Raw genomic sequence first — 26,197 nt, 5'->3', positions numbered from 1 at the left:
AACTGTGAACTGCATTTCGTACTATAATCCCGTGTGATAATGGAATTACTGCGAGGAATTAAACAATTTATCCCATAAACCCCCATACCCCCACTGCGCCAATGAAAAAAAATATAGGACTGGTATAATGATATATCAACGCAGGTTTCTAATCACTATCCGCACATTGCGAGGTTATGTAAAGATGCTAACTGAATATTTACCCATTACGTTTTGGCTCATGCCTGACACTGTGGGATTATTTATGAAGATGGCTAAAAAAAGCTGTTTTTCATTTTAAATGTATGTTTTCAGGAAACTCAGAAGGAAGTAGGAGACACAAAAATACCTACAATGTGCATTATAGCCTGAAATGGCTAAATATAGGTGTGTTTTGATATTATACTGAACGTGTGTACACAGCCTCAGGAGTCAGTAACAGAAAATGTTGCGTGCAAAGATACGGAAAAGTTTCAAGGAAATCTTTACTTTGTCTCTAGGCAAAAAAAATCTTCGCGTGAAGCCGGGGCATCCAGCTGTCATAGGCTTGTGCGAATGCTACATTAAGCTATCAATCTTCAAAGAAGTTAGAATGCAATCGAATTTTCTGACAGCAAAGTGTTAAGTCCTGAGGTTTGACATTCCTCTTGAGAAAAAATAATAGTAAAAATGATGAGAGCGAACAGATAAAGAAGACAGACACACAAGGTTATTTAGTAAAGTGTGGGTTGTTGAGAAATCAAAGTAAATTAAAAGGTAGTTTGGAAAAGCCAAAATTGCCAAAATTGAAAACATAACTGATTAGGAAAACTTTTCCAAACTGACTATCTAAAATGTGAAATTAACTTTGAATTCTTTTTGAATTTTCACCATTCACCCTTTAGTGAATAACCATGATGGAATTGAACAAGGTTTAATATCTGGCCCAATGGATAATTTGCACTAAAGAGTAGACTTGGGAATTTATTTTCGGACGAACATGTTTCGTCCAAATTTTGGATATTCGTCCATTCGGTGGGAACCGGGATAACCCATCCCCCAGGCCTAACGGCCAGATATTATAGCAATGAAATCTTGGCTGTCCCAATCAGAGAGATCGGCCACTAGTGTTGTTGCGAACCCGAAATTTTCGGTTCGCGAACGGCGAACGCGAACTTCCGCAAATGTTCGCGAACCGGCGAACCGCGCGAACCGCCATTGACTTCAATGGGCAGGCGAATTTTAAAAACAACAGGGACTCTTTCTGGCCACAATAGTGATGGAAACGTTGTTTCAAGGGGACTAACACCTGGACTGTGGCATGCCAGAGGGGGATCCATGGCAAAACTCCCATGGAAAATTGCACAGTTGATGCAGAGTCTGCTTTTAATCCATAAAGGGCAGAAATCACCTAACATTGACACCTGTCCTCAAAGCCCAGCCCTGATACACACTGACACAGAGCAGAATAGAGACTGTTCCCCCTACATAGGGTCACTTGGCAGATATGGATTGACACCTGTCCTCAAAACCCAGCCCTGATACACACTGACACAGAGCAGAATAGAGACTGTTCCCCCTACATAGGGTCACTTGGCAGATATGGATTGACACCTGTCCTCAAAGCCCAGCCCTGATACACACTGACACAGAGCAGAATAGAGACTGTTCCCCCTACATAGGGTCACTTGGCAGATATGGATTGACACCTGTCCTCAAAACCCCTGATACACACTGACACAGAGCAGAATAGGGACTGTTCCCCCTACATAGGGTCACTTGGCAGATATGGATTGACACCTGTCCTCAAAACCCCTGATACACACTGACACAGAGCAGAATAGAGACTGTTCCCCCTACATAGGGTCACTTGGCAGATATGGATTGACACCTGTCCTCAAAACCCCTGATACACACTGACACAGAGCAGAATAGGGACTGTTCCCCCTACATAGGGTCACTTGGCAGATATGGATTGACACCTATCCTAATGATCCCTGATACACACTGACACAGAGCAGAATAGAGACTGTTCCCCGTACATCGGGTCACTTGGCAGATATGGATTGACACCTGTCCTCAAAACCCCTGATACACACTGACACAGAGCAGAATAGAGACTGTTCCCTGTCCACAGAGACCATGATACACACTGACACAGAGCAGAATAGAGGCTGTTCACCGTCCACAGAGACCATGATACACACTGACACAGAGCAGAATAGAGACTGTTCCCCCTACATAGGGTCACTTGGCAGGTATGGATTGACACCTGTCCTCAAAGCCCCTGATACACACTGGGGGGAGCTACTGTCCTCCCCAACCCCTGCGCGGTGGGTGGGGGGCATAAATCACAATGGGGGGGCCTACTTTCCTCCCTCCCGGACCCCATCCCTGCGCGGTGGGTGGGGGGCATAAATCACAATGGGACGGACCTACTGATAGGAGTGGAGTATTGTTCATATCAGTTTAATACCTTCCGTGTCTCCTATCAGTGGACGTGTAAATGGCAGAGATTTTTAATTGTTGAATCACCTCCCCTTTTTAGGCCAAGGTGGGAAGATGCTTAGACCACTGGTATATTGGTGCCATCTTGGAGGATTTTAATTTTTGGTTTGGTTTTTGAAGCCACAGTGCTGCACCAGTGGGCCTAAAAATTAGGCATGTACACATGCCTGAAAAATTTGGTATTGTTGCAGCCGCTGCTGTAGCAGCGGCCAGAAAAATTGATGTTTGTTTCACAGGCAGAAAGTGCCCTAAAACATGGCGGCTTGAACCCTAGTTGGTGGCGGATAAGTCACGCAAGTCAAACGTCATTCAGAGCTAAAATACAGCAGCATGTGGACCATTTTTAGCCCAAGGCAGCTCATCTCATCAGGCCTTTTTTAAGCGAATGTATCGCCCAGTGTCAGTCCCTTCGGGATCCATCCCTCATTCATCTTAATAAAGGTGAGGTAATCTAGACTTTTTTGACCTAGGCGACTTCTCTTCTCAGTGACAATACCTCCTGCTGCACTGAAGGTCCTTTCTGACAGGACACTTGAAGCGGGGCAGGCCAGAAGTTCTATCGCAAATTGGGATAGCTCAGGCCACAGGTCAAGCCTGCACACCCAGTAGTCAAGGGGTTCATCGCTCCTCAGAGTGTCGATATCTGCAGTTAAGGCGAGGTAGTCTGCTACCTGTCGGTCGAGTCGCTCTCTGAGGGTGGATCCCGAAGGGCTGTGGCGATGCATAGGACTTAAAAAGGTCCGCATGTCCTCCATCAACAACACGTCTTTAAAGCGTCCTGTCCTTGCCGGCGTGGTCGTGGGAGGAGGAGGATGACTTCCACCTCTCCCCCTGTTAGATTCCCGTTGTGCTGTGACATCACCCTTATACGCTGTGTAAAGCATACTTTTTAATTTATTTTGCAAATGCTGCATCCTTTCCGACTTGTTGTAATTGGGTAACATTTCCGCCACTTTCTGCTTATACCGGGGGTCTAGTAGCGTGGACACCCAGTACAGGTCGTTCTCCTTCAGCCTTTTGATACGAGGGTCCCTCAACAGGCAGGACAGCATGAAAGACCCCATTTGCACAAGGTTGGATGCCGAGCTACTCATTTCCCGTTCCTCCTCCTCACTGATGTCATTGAAGGTATGTTCTTCCCCCCAGCCACGTACAACACCACGGGTACCAGATAGGTGACAACGAGCACCCTGGGATGCCTGTTGTGTTTGGTCTTGCTCCTCCTCCTCCTCCTCAAAGCTACAATCCTCCTCTGACTCCTCTTCCTCACAATCCTCTTCCAGCGTCCGCAGGTCCAGCAAGCGATGCTGATAAGGCTGTTTCTGGTGGTGATGGTGACCACAACTCTTCCTCTTCCTCTTCACGCTCATCTACAGCCTGATCCAGCACTCTTCGCAGGGCACGCTCCATGAAGAAAACAAATGGTATGATGTCGCTGATGGTGCCTTCGTTGCGACTGACTAGGTTTGTCACCTCCTCAAAAGGACGCATGAGCCTACAGGCATTGCGCATGAGCATCCAGTAACGTGGCAAAAAAATTCCCAGCTCCCCAGAGGCTGTCCTAGCACCCCGGTCATACAAATATTCATTAACAGCTTTTTCTTGTTGGAGCAGGCGGTCGAACATTAGGAGTGTTGAATTCCAACGTGTAGGGCTGTCGCAAATCAAGCGCCTCACTGGCATGTTGTTTCGCCGCTGGATATCGGCAAAGTGAGCCATGGCCGTGTAGGAACGCCTGAAATGGCCACACACCTTCCTGGCCTGCTTCAGGACGTCCTGTAAGCCTGTGTACTTATGCACAAAGCGTTGTACGATCAGATTACACACATGTGCCATGCACGGCACATGTGTCAACTTGCCCAACTTCAATGCCGCTATCAAATTTTTTCCGTTGTCACACACCACTTTGCCGATATCCAGTTGCTGCGGAGTCAGCCACTTTTCCACCTGTGCGTTCAGGGCGGACAGGAGTGCTTGTCCGGTGTGACTCTCTGCTTTCAAGCAAGTCAAACCCAAGACGGCGTGACACTGCCGTATCCGGGATGTGGAATAGTACCTGGGGAGCTGGGGGGGTGCCGTTGATGTGGAGCAAGAAGCAGCGGCACAAGAGGACTCAGCCGAGGAGGTTATGGAAGAGGATGGAGTAGGAGGAGTAGAGGAGGTGGCAGCAGGACTGCCTGCAATTCGTGGTGGTGTCACCAACTCCTCTGCAATGCCACGCATTCCTTGCTTGTCAGCCGTCAGCAGGTTTACCCAATGCGCAGTGTAGGTGATATACCTGCCCTGACCATGCTTTGCAGACCAGGTATCAGTGGTCAGATGGACCCTTGCCCCAACACTGTGTGCCAGACATGCCATGACTTCCTTTTGCACAATCGAGTACAAGTTGGGGATTGCCTTTTGTGAAAAGAAATTCCGGCCGGGTACCTTCCACTGCGGTGTCCCAATAGCTACAAATTTTTTGAACGCCTCAGACTCAACCAGATTGTATGGTAAAAGCTGCCGGGCTAATAGTTCGGACAAGCCAGCTGTCAGACGCTGGGCAAGGGGGTGACTTGGTGACATTGGCTTCTTACGCTCAAACATGTCCTTGACAGACACATGACTGTGGGCAGATGAGCGGGAACTGCTCAAGGCGGGAGACGGAGTGGCGGATGGTTGAGAGGGGGCAAGAAGGACAGCAGTGGTTGACGTGGCTGAAGATGCTGGACCAGGAGGAGGATGGCGGCTTAGAGTAGGCGTGCTGCTTGTACTCATGTGTTGATCCCATAGGCGTTTGTGATGTGAGATCATGTGCCTACGCAAAGCAGTTGTACCTAGGTGGGTGTTGGACCTCCCACGACTCAGTTTCCTTTGGCACAGGTTGCAAATGGCATCGCTGTTGTCAGAGGCAGACACACAAAAAAAATGCCACACTGCTGAGCTCTGCAATGACGGCATTCTGGTGGTGGACACAGCATGCGTTGATTGGCGTGCTGTCGGGCTGACCCCGGGTGCCGATGCATGCTGTCTGACTGTGCCACTAGCTCCTTGCGACGACCCCCCCCTGCTTCCAACTCGTCTCCTCCTCCTCCTCTCTGTCTCCCCATCTGAACTTTCGCCCTGTTCTTCTTCTTGCCGAGCGGGCACCCACGTGACATCCATGGACGCATCGTCATCATCAACCGCTTCGCTTGTATCTAACAACTCAGAAAAGGAAGCAGCAGCGGGTACAACATCATCATCATCACACCGTACCTCCATGTGTTTAATGCTGCCTGCCTGAGACATATCCCTGTTATCTACATCCTCTAGCAATAATGGTTGCGCATCACTCATTTCTTCAAACGGGTGTGTGAATAACTCCTCTGACATACCAAGTAAAGCGGCTGTGGTGCTAGTTTTGGTGGTGGCGGCAGGCGGGTGAGTGCTATCTTGAGAGGTGCCTGAAGCTAAGCTGGAGGAGGATGGTGCGTCAAGGTTCCGAGCGGAGGCTGTACAAGATTGGGTGTCCTGTGTTAGCCAGTCAACTAAGTCCTCAGACCTTTTCAAGTTCAGGGTACGTGGCTTCTGAAAACTGGGCATTATTCTAGGGCAAAAGGGAATCACAGCACCACGACCACGACGGCCCCTGCGGGGTGGCCTGCCTTTGCCTGTCATTTTTTGGGGGATTAGTGGTACTATGCGTGCAAGCTACTGTGAGACCAGATATGATTGGCAATGTGCACTGGAACAGTTCTGCAGAGCACACGCTGAAGGAAGGACTGACAGAGCCGCTTGAAGACAAGTAACTGCTATCAGGGCCGGCGCGTCCATAAGGCGGCACAGGCGGCCGCCTTAGGGCGCACCGGCTCTGGGGGCGCTAGATTTCAGTGACCGGCAGGAGGGAAGCGCTCCCTCCTGCCAGGTCACCTTCTGGATCCCCGGCGGGCGGCAGCGTTCTAATGAGAGGCTGCGAGGGAGCTCTAACCTGTCTGCTCTGCTCCCTCGCGCGCCCTGTGCTGATTCTGCGGGAGCCGGAATATGACGTCATATTCCGGCTCCCGGCATCAGCAGACAGCCCGCGAGGGAGCAGAGCAGACAGGTTAGAGCTCCCTCGCCGCCTCTCATTAGAACGCTGCCGCCCGCCGCACTGAAGCCCCACTGGACCCCAGGGACACATCCACACCAGCTCTCTCCAGGTAGGGAGGCTGGGTGAATATTATTAATAATTTGTGTGTGTCTGAAAGTGTATGTGTGAGTGTGTGTGTCTGAAAGTGTATGTGTGAGTGTGTGTGTCTGAAAGTGTATGTGTGAGTGTGTGTTTGTCTGTGAGTGTGTGTGTCTGTGTATGTGTTTGTGAGTGTGTGTCTGTGAGTGTGTGTCTAAAAGTGTATGTGTGAGTGTGTGTTTGTCTGTGAGTGTGTGTGTCTGTGTATGTGTTTGTCTGTGAGTGTGTGTGTCTGTGAGTGTGTGTGAATGTGTCTGTGAGTGTGTGTCTGAAAGTGTATGTGTGAGTGTGTGTTTGTCTGTGAGTGTGTGTGTCTGTGTATGTGTTTGTCTGTGAGTGTGAGTGTGTGTCTATGAGTGTGTGTGTAAGTGTCTGTGAGTGTGTGTCTGAAAGTGTATGTGTGAGTGTGTGTCTGTGTATGTGTTTGTCTGTGTTTGTCTGTGAGTGTGAGTGTGTGTCTGTGAGTGTGTGTGTGTGTATGTGTCTGTCAGTGTGTGTGTATGTGTCTGTCAGTGTGTGTATGTGTTTGTCAGTGTGTGTGTGTTTGTCAGTGTGTGTGTATGTGTTTGTCGTTGTGTGTCTGTATGTGTTTGTCTGTGAGTGTGTGTCTGTGTTTGTGTGTGTATGTGTTTGTATGTATGTGTGTCTGTGTATGTGTGTATGTGTCTGTGTGTGTCTGTGAATGATTGTATGAATGTGTGTGTCTGTCAGTGTATGAGTGTGTGTTTGTGAGTGTCTGTCAAATCAGTGAGATTATGTTTGTGATTGACTGTGTGTCTGTCAATGAATAAGTGTGTGTCAGATCAGTGAGTCTGTGTCTGTCAGTGACGTCTGTGTGTTTGTCATTGAGTGTGTGTGGCTGTTAGTGTGTATACACCACTGAGTGTAGCGTGGCGGAGCGGAGCGCAGTACAGGAGCTTCTGTTTCCTGTACCTGGCCAGACTGAGAGGAGGTGCTCACTGAGAGAGCACTTCCTGTCAGTCCAGCCAGGTACAGAAAACTGAAACTCCTGTAGAGGGTCTGCTCCGTAATGCTACAAGACAGGTAGGAGGCACACCAGGAAGGGGAGTGTGACCGCTAAGAGGGTGGGGGGTGCACCAAGGGACAGAGAGGGGAGGGGAGAGAAAAACCAAGGGACAGGGAAAGGAGGTGGGAGGGGAGAGGAACACTAAGGGACAGGGAAGAGGGAGGGGCTGGTTAGGAGGCACATAGGTGAAGATGTTAATTTTAGAGGGGGGGGGCGGAAAAATGCATCTTCGCCTATGTACCCAAAAATCCTTGCACCGGCCCTGACTGCTATTCAATCTATAACAGTGAAAAACAAATTTTGGTTTTAAAAGCACGCTATAGAGACACCAGATATGATTGGCAATGTGCACTGGAACAGTTCTGCAGAGCACACAAAGTAGGCCTGAGACACCCGATTGAAGACAAGTAACTGCTATTCAATCTATAACAGTGAAAAACAAATTTTGGTTTTAAAAGCACGCTATAGAGACACCAAATATGATTGGCAACTGTCAAAGCCCGCTGGAACAGGTCTACAGAGCACACGCTGAAGTAGGCCTGACACCCAGACGCTTGCAGACAACTAACTGCTCTTCTATTACAGTGAAAAAAAATGATTTCTTTAAAATCTAAAGCTTAAGCTATTGTTAAAACAGATATGAGTGGTGGCACTGACTGTGCAAATGGGCAAGGCATCCAACCTGACACAGAAGCTGGCAGGCAGGCAACTGCTCTTCTATTACAGTGAAAACAAATTATTTATTTTAAATGTAAAGCTTAACCAATTGTTAAAACAGATATGAGTGGTGGCACTGGGCAAGTAGGCACAGTATCCAATGTGAACCTCACACAGAAGCTGGCAGGCAGGCAACTGCTCTTCTATTACAGTGGAAACAAAATTTTGGTTGTAAAAGCACGCTATAGAGACACAAGATATGAGTGGCAACTGTCAAAGCACGCTGGCACAGGTCTGCAGAGCACACGCTGAAGTAGGCCTGAAACACAGACGCTTGCAGACAACTAACTGCTCTTCTATTACAGTGAAAAAAAAATATTTATTTTAAATGTAAAGCTTAACCAATTGTTAAAACAGATATGAGTGGTGGCACTGGGCTAGTGGGCACAGTATCCAATGTGAACCTCACACAGAAGCTGGCAGGCAGGCAACTGCTCTTCTATTACAGTGGAAACAAAATTTTGGTTGTAAAAGCACGCTATAGAGACACAAGATATGAGTGGCAACTGTCAAAGCATGCTGGCAGGGTTGTGCAGGGCACACGCTGAAGGAAGGCCTGACAGAGCCGCTTGAAGGACACTGACTGTCTGCTATTAGCTTACACTGGAAACCTTTTTTCTTTGTAAAAGCACGCTAAAGAGACACCAGATATGATTGGCAACTGTCAAAGCACGCTGGCACAGGTCTGCAGAGCACACGCTGAAGTAGGCCTGACACCCAGACGCTTGCAGACAACTAACTGCTCTTCTATTACAGTGAAAACAAATTATTTATTTTAAATGTAAAGCTTAACCAATTGTTAAAACAGATATGAGTGGTACCACTGGGCAAGTAGGCACAGTATCCAATGTGAACCTCACACAGAAGCTGGCAGGCAGGCAGGCAACTGCTCTTCTATTACAGTGGAAACAAAATTTTGGTTGTAAAAGCACGCTATAGAGACACCAGATATGATTGGCAACTGTTAAAGCACGCTGGCACAGGTCTGCAGAGCACACGCTGAAGTAGGCCTGACACCCAGATGCTTGCAGACAACTAACTGATCTTCTATTACAGTGAAAAAAAATGATTTCTTTAAAATCTAAAGCTTAACCAATTGTTAAAACAGATATGAGTGGTGGCACTGGGCTAGTGGGCACAGTATCCAATGTGAACCTCACACAGAAGCTGGCAGGCAGGCAACTGCTCTTCTATTACAGTGAAAAAAAAATAATTTATTTTAAATCTAAAGCTTAACCAATTGTTAAAACAGATATGAGTGGTGGCACTGGGCTAGTGGGTACAGTATCCAATGTGAACCTCACACAGAAGCTGGCAGGCAGGCAACTGCTCTTCTATTACAGTGGAAACAAAATTTTGGTTGTAAAAGCACGCTATAGAGACACAAGATATGAGTGGCAACTGTCAAAGCACGCTGGCAGGGTTGTGCAGGGCACACGCTGAAGGAAGGCCTGACAGAGCCGCTTGAAGGACACTGACTGTCTGCTATTAGCTTACACTGGAAACCTTTTTTCTTTGTAAAAGCACGCTAAAGAGACACCAGATATGATTGGCAACTGTCAAAGCACGCTGGCACAGGTCTGCAGAGCACACGCTGAAGTAGGCCTGACACCCAGACGCTTGCAGACAACTAACTGCTCTTCTATTACAGTGAAAAATAATTATTTCTTTAAAATCTAAAGCTTAACCAATTGTTAAAACAGATATGAGTGGTGGCACTGACTGTGCAAATGGGCAAGGCATCCAACCTGACACAGAAGCTGGCAGGCAGGCAACTGCTCTTCTATTACAGTGAAAAAAAATTATTTATTTTAAATCTAAAGCTTAACCAATTGTTAAAACAGATATGAGTGGTGGCACTGGGCTAGTGGGCACAGTATCCAATGTGAACCTCACACAGAAGCTGGCAGGCAGGCAACTGCTCTTCTATTACAGTGAAAAAAAAATATTTATTTAAAATCTAAAGCTTAACCAATTGTTAAAACAGATATGAGTGGTGGCACTGACTGTGCAAATGGGCAAGGCATCCAACCTGACACAGAAGCTGGCAGGCAGGCAACTGCTCTTCTATTACAGTGAAAAAAAAATATTTATTTTAAATGTAAAGCTTAACCTATTGTTAAAACAGATATGAGTGGTGGCACTGGGCAAATAGGCACAGTATCCAATGTGAACCTCACAAAGAAGCTGGCAGGCAGGCACCTGCAATTACATTACACAGGAAAAAAAAAAAAAAAAAGCAGCCTGATGTTCTAGCCCTAAAAAGGGCTTTTTGGGGTGCTGTCCTTACAGCAGAGATCAGATGAGTCCTTCAGGATTGTAGTGGACACTGAATACCCTAGCCTAGCTATCAATTTCCCTATCTAATCAGCAGCAGCTAAACTTTCCCTCCTCTCACTAAGCATGCATCTTCCGAATGAATCGAAAATGGATGCTGGGAGGGAGGTTGGAGGGTGTGGAAGGGAGTGCTGCTGATTGGCTGGAATGTGTCTGCTGACCGAGAGGCACAGGGTCAAAGTTTGCCCAATGATGACGAATAGGGGGCGGATCGAACTGCGCATGTGTCCGCCCGCCGCGGCGAACGCGAACACGCTAATTTCGCCGGGAACTGTTCGCCGGCGGACAGTTCGGTACATCACTATCGGCCACCTCTCCCCTCAAGGGAATACACCAGGCTGCAAGGACTGTAGACCAATGTGATGAACTGAACCTCATCACGGGTTCTTTGAGGGGACTGCTGGCCAGCCTCTTACCTATGGCTCATGTGTTATACTTTGGTTCAGAACCAAAAGCCTGTTACTTTATATGGTTCGGTATGGGGCTTACCGAACTGATTAAACTTATGCTGTTCGTATGCTGAACCAACTTCCAAACAGTTAGACCTCCTGGAAGTGGAGTGTGTCGCTTGTTAACCTTATTGACCTCGTTAACTGTAACATTCTAAACGGTCAGTTGGGTGGCCGGCGTTCATATGGACGAACACAAGGTGTCGGACATTTTTTTCCCGAAAACGCGTATTGCGGTGTTTGGTTGTCGAGTGTATGGAACCCAAATCGGACACACAACGGCGCGAACACCGCTGGGACTTCCTCTAAGTATGTTCAGTGGCGTTCGTATGAGAAGAGCGGCGTTCGGTGGAAGCAAACTCCCGAACGAGGGACACAAGGCAATCAAACGAACAAACAGTTCTGTTCAGTATATTGTTGTATTTTGTGTTCCCGAAAGAGACCGAAAGAGCCTGATTTCATGGAACTCTTTTGGGCAGGAGCCTCGTATGCGGTCAGTCAAATTATGACCTCCATGGAAATCCTGAACCCCTGAACTGATCTGGGTGATTTTTGGATATGTTGATCCGAGTCGGGGTTGTCAGGGGATGTGACTGTTGTGGGGTTTCCATGTGTTTTGGGGATACTTTCGGGAGGTTGTAAAATGTGTGTTTTCTGTGACTGGAGATCATTGAGTTTAGTGCAGTTCCCGACTCAATTATCGCCCAGGCACAGAGGAGGGATTATCTTCTTTTATGTGGGCTCTGTCACAACCGCATCTCCTTACTCTCAGTGTCAACGAGAGCTGGAACTTTGAAAATGTTGCCCTGAGAGCACTGACTTTTAGACAAAACCCGCCCCAATGGATATAATATTTAATACGTGGGTTAACAGCTTCTTGATCCAAAAAGAGATGTGACTGCCATTCTGGAGTCAAGAAGGAATTAGTTTCCTAATGTGTTGCAAAATTAAAAAGAGCTTTAAACTGTTGGGTTTTTTTGCCTTCTTTTGCATCAACAACAAAAACAGATTTGAGAAAGATTGAACTTGATGTAAATAAAATGTTTCTATGTATCTGTGGTGTCGGGGGGGGGGGAGGGGAGGGAGAAAGGGGAGGACGGAGGGGGCATGTGGACGTAACACTAGTTGCTGCAAACAATAAAATATGCTCTTCCGGCCAGCGTCCATTTATTTTCATAGACTACGGCAGCTCTGCAGGTTGGGGATGTAGGAGCAGTAGGGAGGATTTGACTTCCCTTATAATATTTACTAATACTTGTTAGTAATTAGTAATTAGCATTAGTAAAGTTGTCTAAAGGCCAAAATTCCAAAAATGAATTTTGATGTTTCAGCTACTTGGTAGATAGTTCCCTAATCCTTGTGGGAGTTTACTGTCCCTTTAAAAGATATTTAAACTGCATCTATGCAGCAACTGAAAGGGAGAAAATGTTTAAGATTTTAATTCCCGACCTCTTATGATAACATAAATAAAATATTTAGCTAAATAAGGAAGATGTCTGGACAAGCATCTGTTTTCACTTGCAGTGTTACAACTTTAATTGACTTAGAATTACATATTATTATTATAAACAATCCATGAAATGTCAAACAGCCAGAAAGTACACAAATCATAGTTTCACTCTTAATCAAACCGATGTTGTCTGTGTAATTCCTACAGCTTAGTGCTAACCAAACTTTACTGAACCGCAAGCTTTGCTGGTCAGATTCAAAGATGAAAAGTAGGGGACTTTTGGGAGTGAATATATATATCAATGATTTTTAACCTTTCATTGACAGGGACTGAAATTATATGTACATAAAGAAACTTGGCGTCAAATTCGTCAACTACGACACAATGTAAAAACTTTATTTCTGCAAGAATTAGCATTAGACTCTTCTCAGTGTTAAAGGAGCCTCTTACGCACCGAGGAACACATTACTGCTACAGTAACCAACAAATGGTGGCAATTTCTGTGGGCGTGAAAAAATCGAGCTTGTTTTAATCGTTGGGGACCCAATGAGGAATTAGCATGAGGGGCCCAGTTTTGGTTCCTGACCAAGGGATTTGGAACCCCTACTACAAATTAAATTGCTTGTTAAATTTGTAGTTTATTCACACACAAAAAAAAACTGCAGGGCGGCGGGGCCTGACCACCAAGCCGATCGGACGCATCTCAACTGAGCTCCGAGGGCATTGGTTTTAACCCATGAATTAAGCTACTTAACTCTTATCTCTGTGATCCTCTACAACTTGATGAGACCTAGTACTCTTGTGGGCTCCAGACTAGCCACTTCCGAAGACTGAACTGTGGCCTACAAGCGCCCTATTTGAAGTGTTGTGGGAGATGCCGCCGATCCCTCTGCCACTAAATTCTCTGAAATGCAGTGCCTGCCTGCGGCTATTCCCCCCCCCTCCTGCCGGTGAGGGTTACCCTGGGACTTACCTTTGACATCAAGTTAAAAATCCTGACAAACAGGCTGCAGGAGAGGCACCCCATGAAATGGCGGATGGCAGCTACTTACCTGACACTGGACACCAGGCGTCTTCCACTCTGGCCAAATTAGACCAATTGTTTGCTGACTTTTGGTCCAAGCTCCAGAAGAGACAACATCCTCTGATAACCAACAGGCTGGCTGCACTTCAGATACTGGAGACCCCTCCCAGGCACCCAAGGGGGAGAACCTATGCAGGGCCAAAGGTTTATGCACCTCCAAGGAGTCTGACGCGCACCCGAAGAGGGAACACCACTAGAACAAGGCAAGCCCCTGTCTCCAAGCCACGCAAGTGTCAGGATCCCGCGGGCGGCTGCGAGGGGAGGCTGCAGTCCGCTCGCGGCACTCACCCTCCAGCCGTCCGCGGTCCCCTTCCTGGCGTGCGTTCGGCGTGCGGCATCCTCCCAGCCACGGATGCCGCCCATGTCTTCCTCTGCGTCCCCCAGCGGCAGCATGCATGACGCTGCACGCTGGGAGACCGCCCATTTTCATAAACGCTGGGGTCAGCCACCTGACCCAGGGTTAAAGGCACAGTGCCTCAATCACAGTGGGAGGTCTAGATATCTCCCACGTGTGATTGTTAATTCTGATTGGAAATTATCCAATCAGAAATAACCTAATGATTTAAATACTTACCTTTCCTGTTCCTCTCTGCCCTGTTGTGGTCTTTGCTTGCTAGTATTGCTACTGAACTTGTGTTTCTGGTTACGTACTCTCTGGCTTGTTTATCTGACTTTGTGACTTTCTCCTACCCTTTGACCTCGCCTTGTTTCTCGTTATTCTGTCTTCAGGTTCCCCTTACTCGGCTTGTCTCCTGACTATTCTCTGTGTGCTTAGCCCGGCCACTCTAAGGTCCGGTACTGCACCTTTTCTGTGTGTGTGTTAGCGTGTTTGGTTCCCGGAATCGTGACAGCAAGAACCTGCAAGGATCGCAGCAGGTCTCCCTGATGACCATTAAGAGATTTGGGGGCTGCCGTGCACAATCCCGGAGAGAGGTACCTAGCGCAGGAATGGCGCCACAGCGAATGGACCTTCTAACTTGGAGGTACCCTGTTCGACTCACTGGCACATCTCGGTCTAGGCCGCTGTCTCTTGGGCTACAGGATCTATAGGGGGCTATGTGCTGCCCCGAGAACAGGCATGGGCCGATCGGGATTCTAAACACAGGCCTGTTTCTATAGTAATTGAGGCAAAGCCATTGATTATGGACTCATATTTCACTAAAGCCACAATTCTGAGGCCACAGTATATTGACATGATTTTCAATTTTGCACGGTATTTAAGCATTACACCCCTTCTTAGCCTATGACGATATCCTAGCTAGCATGGACTGAATCCCTGTCATTTTTTTGCTCTACTACCCTTATCTGCCATGCTTACTGTCACCTGCTATTATAACTTTAAACAAAGTGCAGTAACTCAGACATGCATAAGGCTTGTATACTGATATTTTCTAATGTGTTTTCCTGAAATGTCTCTAATACACTGTTATCCCTGCAATGCACTACAAAAATAAAGAATTAAATTAAATAAAAAAAAACTCTGCTGGGCTGGGTTGTTTTCCAGCTCTGTGTTTAAGAGTAAATGTGACAGTATTCTTTAGAGCAGGAAAAATCTAAATAACACCTCTCAAGCTCTCAAAGTCCAGAGGAGGTTTAATCGGCACCAAACAAAAAGTAGCAAACAGGGGGAAAGACCACACTAAACATCCAACGCGTTTTGGACCTACATGTATTTACACAAAGGAGTAGGACATAGACTCCTATGTCAAAGACCTGCAGGTCCGAAACATGTTAGGTGTTTAGTGTGGCCTTTCCCCCTTTTTGCTAGTTTTTATTTGATGCCGATTAAACCTCCTCTGGACTTTGAGAGCTTGCAGCGGTGCTATTTTTGATTTTTTTTTCTGTTTCATTACTGGATTTGGAGTTCCTATGCCTGGCGACCTGTCTTCCACTAAGCAAGGGGGAACATTGTGTCCCCCTTACCTGTATGGTTTTTCGTTTATGCTTAGTGGCATTTTGGAGTTTTTGCTACCCTGGTTCCAAGTTTTTTCAGATTCTTTAGATCAGGGGTGACCAAACTTTCAATCCCAAGTTAGAATCAACACTCTCATGAAGCTCTGGCATTCGTGGTAATTGCAGTGATACCATAACTGAGGATCAAGCATTTGGGCACACCTGTTTTTGAGAATAAAGCCCTCTGTTTCTCCGAAGTGCATAATTTGGTATGTACCTGTGCTATTTCCGATGATCTGCCCTTGTTTTGTCGTAATTCCGGATAATTCTGATAATAGTTATTGTCTGTTTATGAGTTAATGTTACCTCCTGTGATTTTGCTGTGTTGTAATCTCGAGGCGTACCATCGTGCTTATGAAACTGTGAACAGAAAACTATTTTGTTCTTCGAGCCAAATTAATTTATTACAGATTTCGCTGAAAAAAAAAAAATCCTATTTTCAGAAGAAACCAAATAGCCTGGGGGACAAAGCTCTGTTTTTAACATGTGATTTTTTTTTAAGTTGAATTGCGTTAGCCTAGCTGCAGTGGAATGAGTCATCGACACAAGAACTGCATGAGGGTTTTAAAAAAAAAAAAAAAAAACACATTGAAGAATAGCTAAAGGCTTGTATGAGACAGCAATATAATTATCTGTTAAGAGGCTCAGGAAATATACTTCAAACCTATTTCAGCCTGGCTGACATTTATAAATAAATATATCTTTATGAAAGAGGGTGTTTAACATCACCCACTGCCAACTGATAGTGTGGGGTAGGCATTACGTGTTGGCATTTTAAGTCAATTTCTTTGAATTAAAATTTCTTTGAGAGTTGGCATTTTAAGTCAATTTCTTTAGTTTACACTAAATTCTTTTTGCACATTAGGTAGAGTTATTCACTGAAGTGTTAACTTTTAGGGATTCATGTCAATTCAGGCACGATTATTTAATATACTTTAAACCAAATTGCTAAATTTGTGACTGTAACTGTTGGTATATTTTTCAATACCAGCTGTTTTTATCTAAATTTGCTATCTAGATTCCGATTCCGATTCCAATCTTGATGAATAAACCCTAATATAAATGTCTAATTTTATCCAATATAGTTACATTGAAAACAATCGATAGCTGACAGCTGAGCATTCACTAAAGCGTGAATTGCCTGGAATTCAATATGAATTTGTAATTCTAGGCCAAAACAGACAAATTACAAAAATTCTCATATATTGGCTATTTTGCAATGAATTCCCAACAACTCCCATTTTAGTAATTAAAATGAGTCTCTCACTTTTGTATCTATCCCCAACTCCACACTAGAGAAGGTGAATGTACCATTATCTACTAATGTAGTATTATCATTATTTTATTATTTATATCACACCAGCAAATTCCGTAGCGCTGTACAATGGGTGGACTGACAGACACATATTTGTAACCAGACAACTGGACGTACAGGAACAGAGAGGTGGAGGGCCCTGCTCAATGAGCTTACATTCTAGAGGGAGTGGGGTATAGTGACACAAAGGGTAAAAGTAGGGGGAACAAAATAGGTTGTTTGAAAAGTATTCACTTAGTAGGTAATATTTGACAGTTACAGGAGAGGAGAAATGGGAGGTGGGGGATAAAAGCCTGCTAACAGTTTAATTGATATGCTTTCTTGAAGAAGTGAGTTTTTAATGATTTTTTGAATGAGTGGAGACTGGGCAAAAGTCTTACGGAGAAAGTAAGGGCCCTAGTTATTTTCAGAGCGTGTTAGAGCAGTGATTAGAACTTGGCCTGGTGGATAGGCTGCTCCCTATAAGCACTTTTCTTTAACAGGCAAGTATCCTTCCAATATAACACGTTCTTTTTGATGCTGTTTTTTTTACATTTTCACATATTTTTATCTTTGCAGTAAGCAAACTACCTCAAGCACAAAACATTCACACACTAACTACAGCATTCACACACCGAGGACATCATTCACACACCGAGGACATCATTCACACACTAACCACAGCATTCACACACCGAGGACATCATTCACACACTAACCACAGCATTCACACACCGAGGACATCATTCACACACTAACCACAGCATTCACACACCGAGGACATCATTCACACACTAACCACAGCATTCACACACCGAGGACATCATTCACACACTGAGGACAGCATTCACACACCGAGGACATCATTCACACACTAACCACAGCATTCACACACTGAGGACAGCATTCACACACTGAGGACAGCATTCACATACTAACCACAGCATTCACACACTGAGGACAGCATTCACTCCCTGTACCCTGGCTGGGTACCTCCGCCGACGGATACTCCTAGTGCTTCTCAAGGACCATCAGCACGGCACCAGACACCATAAGCGCTGCAGACTCCATGAACTGCCGTAGCTTGGTTGGGGTCTCGCCGTCTCCTTCCCACCCTGGTCCAACCTCTGGATCCAGGACCGTGTGGGAAGCAGTGATATAGCAGTTATAGCTGTTCCCTATAACACGAGACGAGGCTGCGAGTTGAGGGTAAGAAGGTCTGGTTTATTGAGCAACTTGCATTTCTTTTATACAGAGTTTCAGGCTAGAGGCACATCCCCTGGACCTGATGGAACACAGGGACACAAGGAACATAAACCAATGGGAGCAATAATTATTACTGTAACACTCCCACTCCCACATACAGTGAGCAAGCCTTTGCCTGTGATATAATTAACAAAGACAATAGACTAACTCAATTAACTCTAAGCAGAAAAAAACACACATTTTTACAAACAAAAAGTACCCCAATACATCCCCTGATAGCCCCGATCTGGGTGAACAATATATCCAAAAATCACCCAGATCGGTTCACAGGTTCAGGAATTTCCTGGAAGTCTTATTTTTTGCCCCACCGTGCACATGGTCCCAAGCCCAAAACAGTTCCATACACCCGACGACAAAACACTGCTGGACAATTTAAGATGGCCGCCACCACATGTTTGAATCTGTTGCAGTTAAATGTCCAAGGGGCAGAAACAGTACTTTTGAACATGGGTTATCACAGGGCCCGTAGTCCCAGGGTAGGAGGCTGGCAAACAGGCCCCTCCAAAAAACAGTGGAAAAGTTGCTTTCGTCACACACACTAACCACATCATTCACACACCGAGGACAGCATTCACACACTAACCACAGCATTCACACACCGAGGACAGCATTCACACACTAACCACAGCATTCACACACCGAGGACAGCATTCACACACCAAGGACAGCATTCACACACTAACCACATCATTCACACACCGAGGACAGCATTCACACACTAACCACAGCATTCACACACTGAGGACATCATTCACACACTAAAAATGCGCACTCCCTTATCTACTAAACAGATGCACTCACCTAAACATGCATAAAAAGGGTGCTGCTGGGGGCCAATAAGTACAGTAAAAATTAAAATCCAGCGCACTCCCTTATCTACTAAACAGCTAGCAAAATCTGTCAGCACCAAAGTAGCTGTTTAGGTGAGTGCAGCCGACCCCTTGTTTTCTCATATATATTCAGGAGTCTAGCCAGCTCCTTGGTTTTGCACCCCTCCCTGTCACAGGTGTCTCGTCTCAGGACCCTATTTAGCCTTGTACTGCAGAGAACTCGAGATGGAAGGATTTCCCCAAGTGAGTAGCTCATTTAGCCGACATTTGGCTGTTAGAGTAGGACCTGCCAAAGATGGGAAACATTGACGTTATGGCAGGCTTATGCAATGTATGATAACTAAACCACCATTATTTTTTGCCTAGATTATGTGTTTTTAATAAAACTAACAAAATTGGTCAACACCAAAATAGCTGTTTAGTAGATAAGGGAGTGCGCTGGATTTTCATTTTTACTGTACTTATTGGCCCGCAGCAGCACCCCATTTAAGCATGTTTAGGTGAGTGCAGCCAACCCCTTGTTTTATCACTAACAACAGCAATCACACACTGAGGACATCATTCATACACTAACCACAGCATTCACACACCGAGGACAGCATTCACACACCGAGGACAGCATTCACACACCGAGGACAGCATTCACACACTGAGGACAGCAATCACACACTGAGGACATCATTCACACACTAACCACAGCATTCACACACTGAGGACAGCATTCACACACAGAGGACAGCATTCACACACTGAGGACAGCATTCACACACCAAGGACAGCATTCACACACCAAGGACAGCATTCACACACCGAGGACAGCATTCACACACTGAGGACAGCATTCACACACCGAGGACAGCATTCACACACCAAGGACAGCATTCACACACCGAGGACAGCATTCACACACTGAGGACAGCATTCACACACCGAGGACAGCATTCACACACTGAGGACAGCATTCACACACCGAGGACAGCATTCACACACCGAGGACAGCATTCACACACTGAGGACAGCAATCACACACTGAGGACATCATTCACACACTAACCACAGCATTCACACACTGAGGACAGCATTCACACACAGAGGACAGCATTCACACACTGAGGACAGCATTCACACACCAAGGACAGCATTCACACACCAAGGACAGCATTCACCCACCGAGGACAGCATTCACACACTGAGGACAGCATTCACACACCGAGGACAGCATTCACACACCAAGGACAGCATTCACACACCGAGGACAGCATTCACACACTGAGGACAGCATTCACACACCGAGGACAGCATTCACACACTGAGGACAGCATTCACACACCGAGGACAGCATTCACACACTGAGGACAGCATTCACACACCGAGGACAGCATTCACACACCAAGGACAGCATTCACACACCGAGGACAGCATTCACACACTGAGGACGGCATTCACACACCGAGGACAGCATTCACACACCGAGGACAGCATTCACACACCGAGGACAGCATTCACACACCGAGGACAGCATTCACACACTGAGGACAGCATTCACACACCGAGGAAAGCATTCACACACCGAGGACAGCATTCACACACCGAGGACAGCATTCACACACCAAGGACAGCATTCACACACCGAGGACAGCATTCACACACTGAGGACGGCATTCACACACCAAGGATAGCATTCACACACTGAGGACGGCATTCACACACCGAGGACGGCATTCACACACTGAGGACGGCATTCACACACCAAGGACAGCATTCACACACCGAGGACAGCATTCACACACCGAGGACGGCATTCACACACTAACCACGGCATTCACACACTGAGGACATAATTTAAGCACTATCCATTGTATGCACACTGCTTCCCCATTTTATGCCCATCATTCACAAAGCACTTATACATTACATACAACATTTCAACACTACACATTCACACAAAGTCCTTTCCAAGACCAGAACATTCACACACTGTCCCAACATTCAAATACACACATCCATTCACTGAGAACTGGAAACTTTCTGTTCTATTTTTTTCCTTAAATGTCGTACAATTTTCTTTTGGGGGGGGGGGGGAGGGTGAGCTGGTGGGGTGGGGATATGGGGCAACAGGAATCCTGGGCCTTCAGGGAAATGTAATTCCAGCCTTGCCTGGAGGGGAGATGCCTGTCAACGTTAAACAGAGAGTGATGAGTCAGAGAAGTACAGGGTGTCAGTGGAAATGGCTCTTTGAACCCAGGGGCTGTAGGATACAAGGAAGTGTTTTCTGTGAGAGTTTAGTAGATATCCTGGGCCCAACATCTAAGTGTAACCTGAAATATATGGAATTAGGCTGCACAAGTGGAAAGATAACAATTCAGAATTTCTCATATTTACTAAAGGCAATTCCGGTGGAATTCGGTGAACCAGATAGAACCTGCAGCATTAGTCTAGATGCCTAGCCATTGCTTTTTGTACCCAAATCCTATAGAAGCTATAATATGTGCACATCTATAAAGCACACATTTTAACTATAGTTAAGAGAGAATGCTTTTTGCAAATTAACAATAAGTGGCAATACTATTTGCCCGCTATCTGCCAACAGGCACGTAGTTAAAAACCCTTTTGCAATGTTAAAAACCTATGTAGCGGCTGGCCATCACTTGCTAGTCTGCCCTGCCGCAAGGATTTTTTTATTTTTTATTTTTAAACCTGTGATGGTCTATATGGCCATAATGGAGGTTTAACACAACCGTAATGCCAGCCACACTAAGGGTCCCCCCAGCGCCCTCACAATAATGGCCCAGTGGATTGCGGGGGGTGGGCTCAATAATAAAGTATAGGGGTCGTAGTTGTTGAATTTTCGCTGCAGGTTCTACTGAATTTGCATGAATGTATTTTCCTTTACGAACTTCTACGTAAAATTCAGTCAGTGAGGATGACTCATTCACAAAGCTCTGAAATGCAGTGTTTTGAAAGGGTTACGCATAAACATGGGGTGTGTTGAGCACTCACATACAGTATCTGTTTATTTGGTTATATCTTCACAGACAAATGTGGGGCCTTCATAAAGCTGCCCTGTCATACACAAAGGGCGAGCGTGAAATGTCAGCTGTAACACGCAATCAAGGAGATGGAAAGTTACGGTAATAAGGGTATAACCATGGTCTACTCTGCAGGATGTCCTTCGGCTATCCTTCACCTCTACCAAATGTGGAACCTAGTAGACCTAATAGACACAGCGGAGGTTTTCGGTTCATCCAAATGGATTCAGACAAAAATACATTTAGTTTCCACCAAAATGAATTCCGTTCTTTAGCCCATTTGTTTTCAATTTGGAATTTCTCCTCAGATAACAAATCTTTCTTTGGTTAAGAAAGCAGATAAGCTCCTAATTTGGCACTCTTCTATGGGATTGCCATATTTAAAGATATTGAATTAGGGCAGGAGCTGGATTTAGTGGAAAGCTCCCTATTTTGGTATCCTGAAATATGGAATTCCCACATAAGGATAGCAAATTAGGGAGCTACCTACTAAACAGTTCAAAGATCAACATTTTCAAAAATGGCTTTTCTCAGGTTTGACATTTCAGCTGTTTCGTAGATAACTCCCAAAATAGAATTGGCACCTTTATGTGAGATTGACATATTTTAGGGTATTAAATTAGGGAGCTATTTAGTATATAGCTTCCATATTTGGTATCCCTAAATATGGCAATTCCACATAAGAAGGTCAAATTACAGAGCTGTCTACTAAGCAAATGTAAGATCAACATTAAGATAAACCCCCATCCTACTTTTGGCCCTCTGCTGTTTAGGAGATTGTTTCCTAGTTTGGTACCCTTATGTGGGATTGTCATGTTTACGGATACAAAATTAGCTATCGACGAAACACAACAGTTCCCAAATATGGTGGTGGTACCCTTAAATGTGGATTGGTAATCTGACGTAAGGGTACCGATTTGATCCCCTGATCTCATGAGTCAGCAATTTGCCCAAGACTATTACGCCCACTGGCCAGTTTAGACCTGCTGTATCTCATCTTCTTTCAGAAGACTATTTCAGATAGACCCTTCAAATGCCCCAATAATCACCCCCTTGAGACTCTTTGGGTATACTGACAACATCTGTTGGGTACTATGTTTTTTTTTATTTCAGATTGTCATAATCACTTGAGAGTTTGCATTTGCAAATATATATATATTTATACACTGCTCAAAAAAATAAAGGGAACACAAAAATAACACATACTAGATCTGAATGAATTAAATATTCTTCTGAAATACTTTGTTCTTTATATAGTTGAATGTGCTGACAACAAAACCACACAAAAAATAAAAAATGGAAATCAAAATTTTCAACCCATGGAGGTCTGGATTTGGAGTCACACTCAAAATTAAAGTGGAAAAACACACTACAGGCTGATCCAACTTTGATGTAATGTCCTTAAAACAAGTCAAAATGAGGCTCAGTAGTGTGTGTGGCCTCCACGTGCCTGTATGACCTCCCTACAATGCCTGTGCATGCTCCTGAGGTGATGAGGTGGCGGATGGTCTCCTGAGGGATCTCCTCCCAGACCTGCCAGCACCTGCCAACTCCTGGACAGTCTGTGGTGCAACGTGACGTTGGTGGATGGAGCGAGACATGATGTCCCAGATGTGCTCAATTGGATTCAGGTCTGGGGAACGGGCAGGCCAGTCCATAGCATCAATGCCTTCGTCTTGCAGGAACTGCTGTCACACTCCAGCCACATGAGGTCTAGCATTGTCTTGCATTAGGAGGAATCCAGGGCCAACCGCACCAGCATATGGTCTCACAAGGGGTCTGAGGATCTCATCTCGGTACCTAATGGCTGTCAGGCTACCTCTGGCGAGCACATGGAGGGCTGTGCGGCCCCCCAAAGAAATGCCACCCCACACCATTTCTGACCCACTGCCAAACTGGTCACGCTGGAGGATGTTGCAGGCAGCAGAACGTTCTCCATGGCATCTCCAGACTCTGTCACATGTGCTCAGTGTGAACCTGCTTTCATCTGTGAAGAGCACAGGGCACCAGTGGCGAATTTGCCAATCTTGGTGTTCTCTGGCAAATGCCAAAAGTCCTGCACGGTGTTGGGCTGTAAGCACAACCCTGACCTGTGGACGTCGGGCCCTCATACCACTCTCATGGAGTCTGTTTCTGACCGTTTGAGCAGACACATGCACATTTGTGGCCTGCTGGAGGTCATTTTGCAGGGCTCTGGCAATGTTCCTCCTGTTCCTCCTTGCACAAAGGCAGAGGTAGCGGTCTTGCTGCTGTGTTGTTGCCCTCCTACGGCCTCCTTCACGTCTCCTGATGTACTGGCCTGTCTCCTGGTAGCGCCTCCATGCTTTGGACACTATGCTGACAGACACAGCAAACCTTCTTGCCACAGCTCGCATTGATGTGCCATCCTGGATGAGCTGCACTACCTGAGCCACTTGTGTGGGTTGTAGACTCTGTCTCATGCTACCACTAGAGTGAAAGCACCGCCAGCATTCAAAAGTGACCAAAACATCAGCCAGGAAGCATAGGAACTGAGAAGTGGTCTGTGGTCACCACCTGCAGAACCCCTCCTTTATTGGGGGTGTCTTGCTATTTGCCTATAATTTCCACCTGTTGTCTATGCCATTTGCACAACAGCATGTGAAATTGATTGTCACTCAGTGTTGCTTCCTAAGTGGACCGTTTGATTTCACAGAAGTGTGATTGATTTGGAGTTACATTGTGTTGTTTAAGTGGTCCCTTTATTTTTTTGAGCAGTGCATTTATATTTTATTATTATTATTTTTTTACATTTAGATTAATGTATTTTTTTTTTTAATTGTATTCCATAAATAATAAATGGAAATGGGTACTAGCGCTTATTCCAAATGGCAAAACATTATTTACAGAAACACTTGTAAATTATTATTAAAAATATAGCTGCCAATTCACTGAAAACGCAATCCCCAAATCGCATACAAATAAACAAGATACAGATAGTGAGGCGCTTATATGAAAGGTAACAATTTGCCTCGTATAGTCTGATGTAACATGTAACAGAGATGTGTCAGTTCGGAAGTCTTAAATATCACTGGTATACAATTTCTAAAGGTACAAAAGAAACAATGTACATAGTGTAAATCGTATATATATTAAATATAATTTATAAAGGGATACAATACACTCACAAGCATGGAGCTATAAACCTAGCTCCGGTATGGATGGCTGCGGGTCCGTATGGGCGACCCCCCCCTTTAGCACTGGTTAGGTGATCCTTCCTAGGGTTGATAAGAAATAAAACCACAATAGTATAACACTGTTATGGAATTTCCATGAAAAGTTGTAAGTCAAAGTTATACTTACAAACCCAGAGCCCCTGTGGCTCTATAGTAGCACGCTGTGCAGTTTGGGACTGCACTCCCTTAATCAAACGTGTCCGGCAACCAGGATGTTAAAATTAATTAATTTATTATAAAAACAAAATAAACATAAAGTAAACATACGATGATTACAAGTAAGACAAATGTCTATAAAAAGTCCCAGGACGCGTTTCGCTACCAATGTAGCTTCCTCAGCTGGATAAAAAATGTGATAATCCACGGTTAGCCGGCTTCCAGTTTTATAGCTGAATGAATTATAAAAATTATTTTCAGGTGTATGCAATTGTTCCACGTAATCCTCCTCCTATCGGTAATACGTAAGTGTTTCAAGCCTCTATATGGCGGCGACTGCATATATTAAAACCAGAACTTTCACTCAAAGTTCTGTCCGTGGTGCACACCGTAAATTTCCCCTATATATCCTCGCGGGTCAAGACTCGATATGGAATAGTGATGTCATCTTGAAAACGGGATTTCGTATAATACATACATCATAAATGCAGGAAAATATCTGAATCCATACATCCTCATGGTCTTTTGTATCGATCTTACATGCTTATTCAGTTTATATAGAAGAAATTCTCATCCATCGTTTATAATATATACGGACAAAAAAAGGGAAAAAAAAAGGAAACAGTAAAAACACATTACATTTTACCGCAATCAAAAAAAAATAATTATGATAAGCAAATAAGTGTCCGAATCCTATTTTCAGGTTTGTAATAATGCCGTATTGCAGCATTTTCAGGCTGGAAATGCACAGTATTA

Source organism: Pelobates fuscus, chromosome 4, assembly GCF_036172605.1.
Source record: "Pelobates fuscus isolate aPelFus1 chromosome 4, aPelFus1.pri, whole genome shotgun sequence".
Lineage (NCBI taxonomy): Eukaryota > Metazoa > Chordata > Amphibia > Anura > Pelobatidae > Pelobates > Pelobates fuscus.
Note: the sequence above shows the minus strand (reverse complement) of the source record.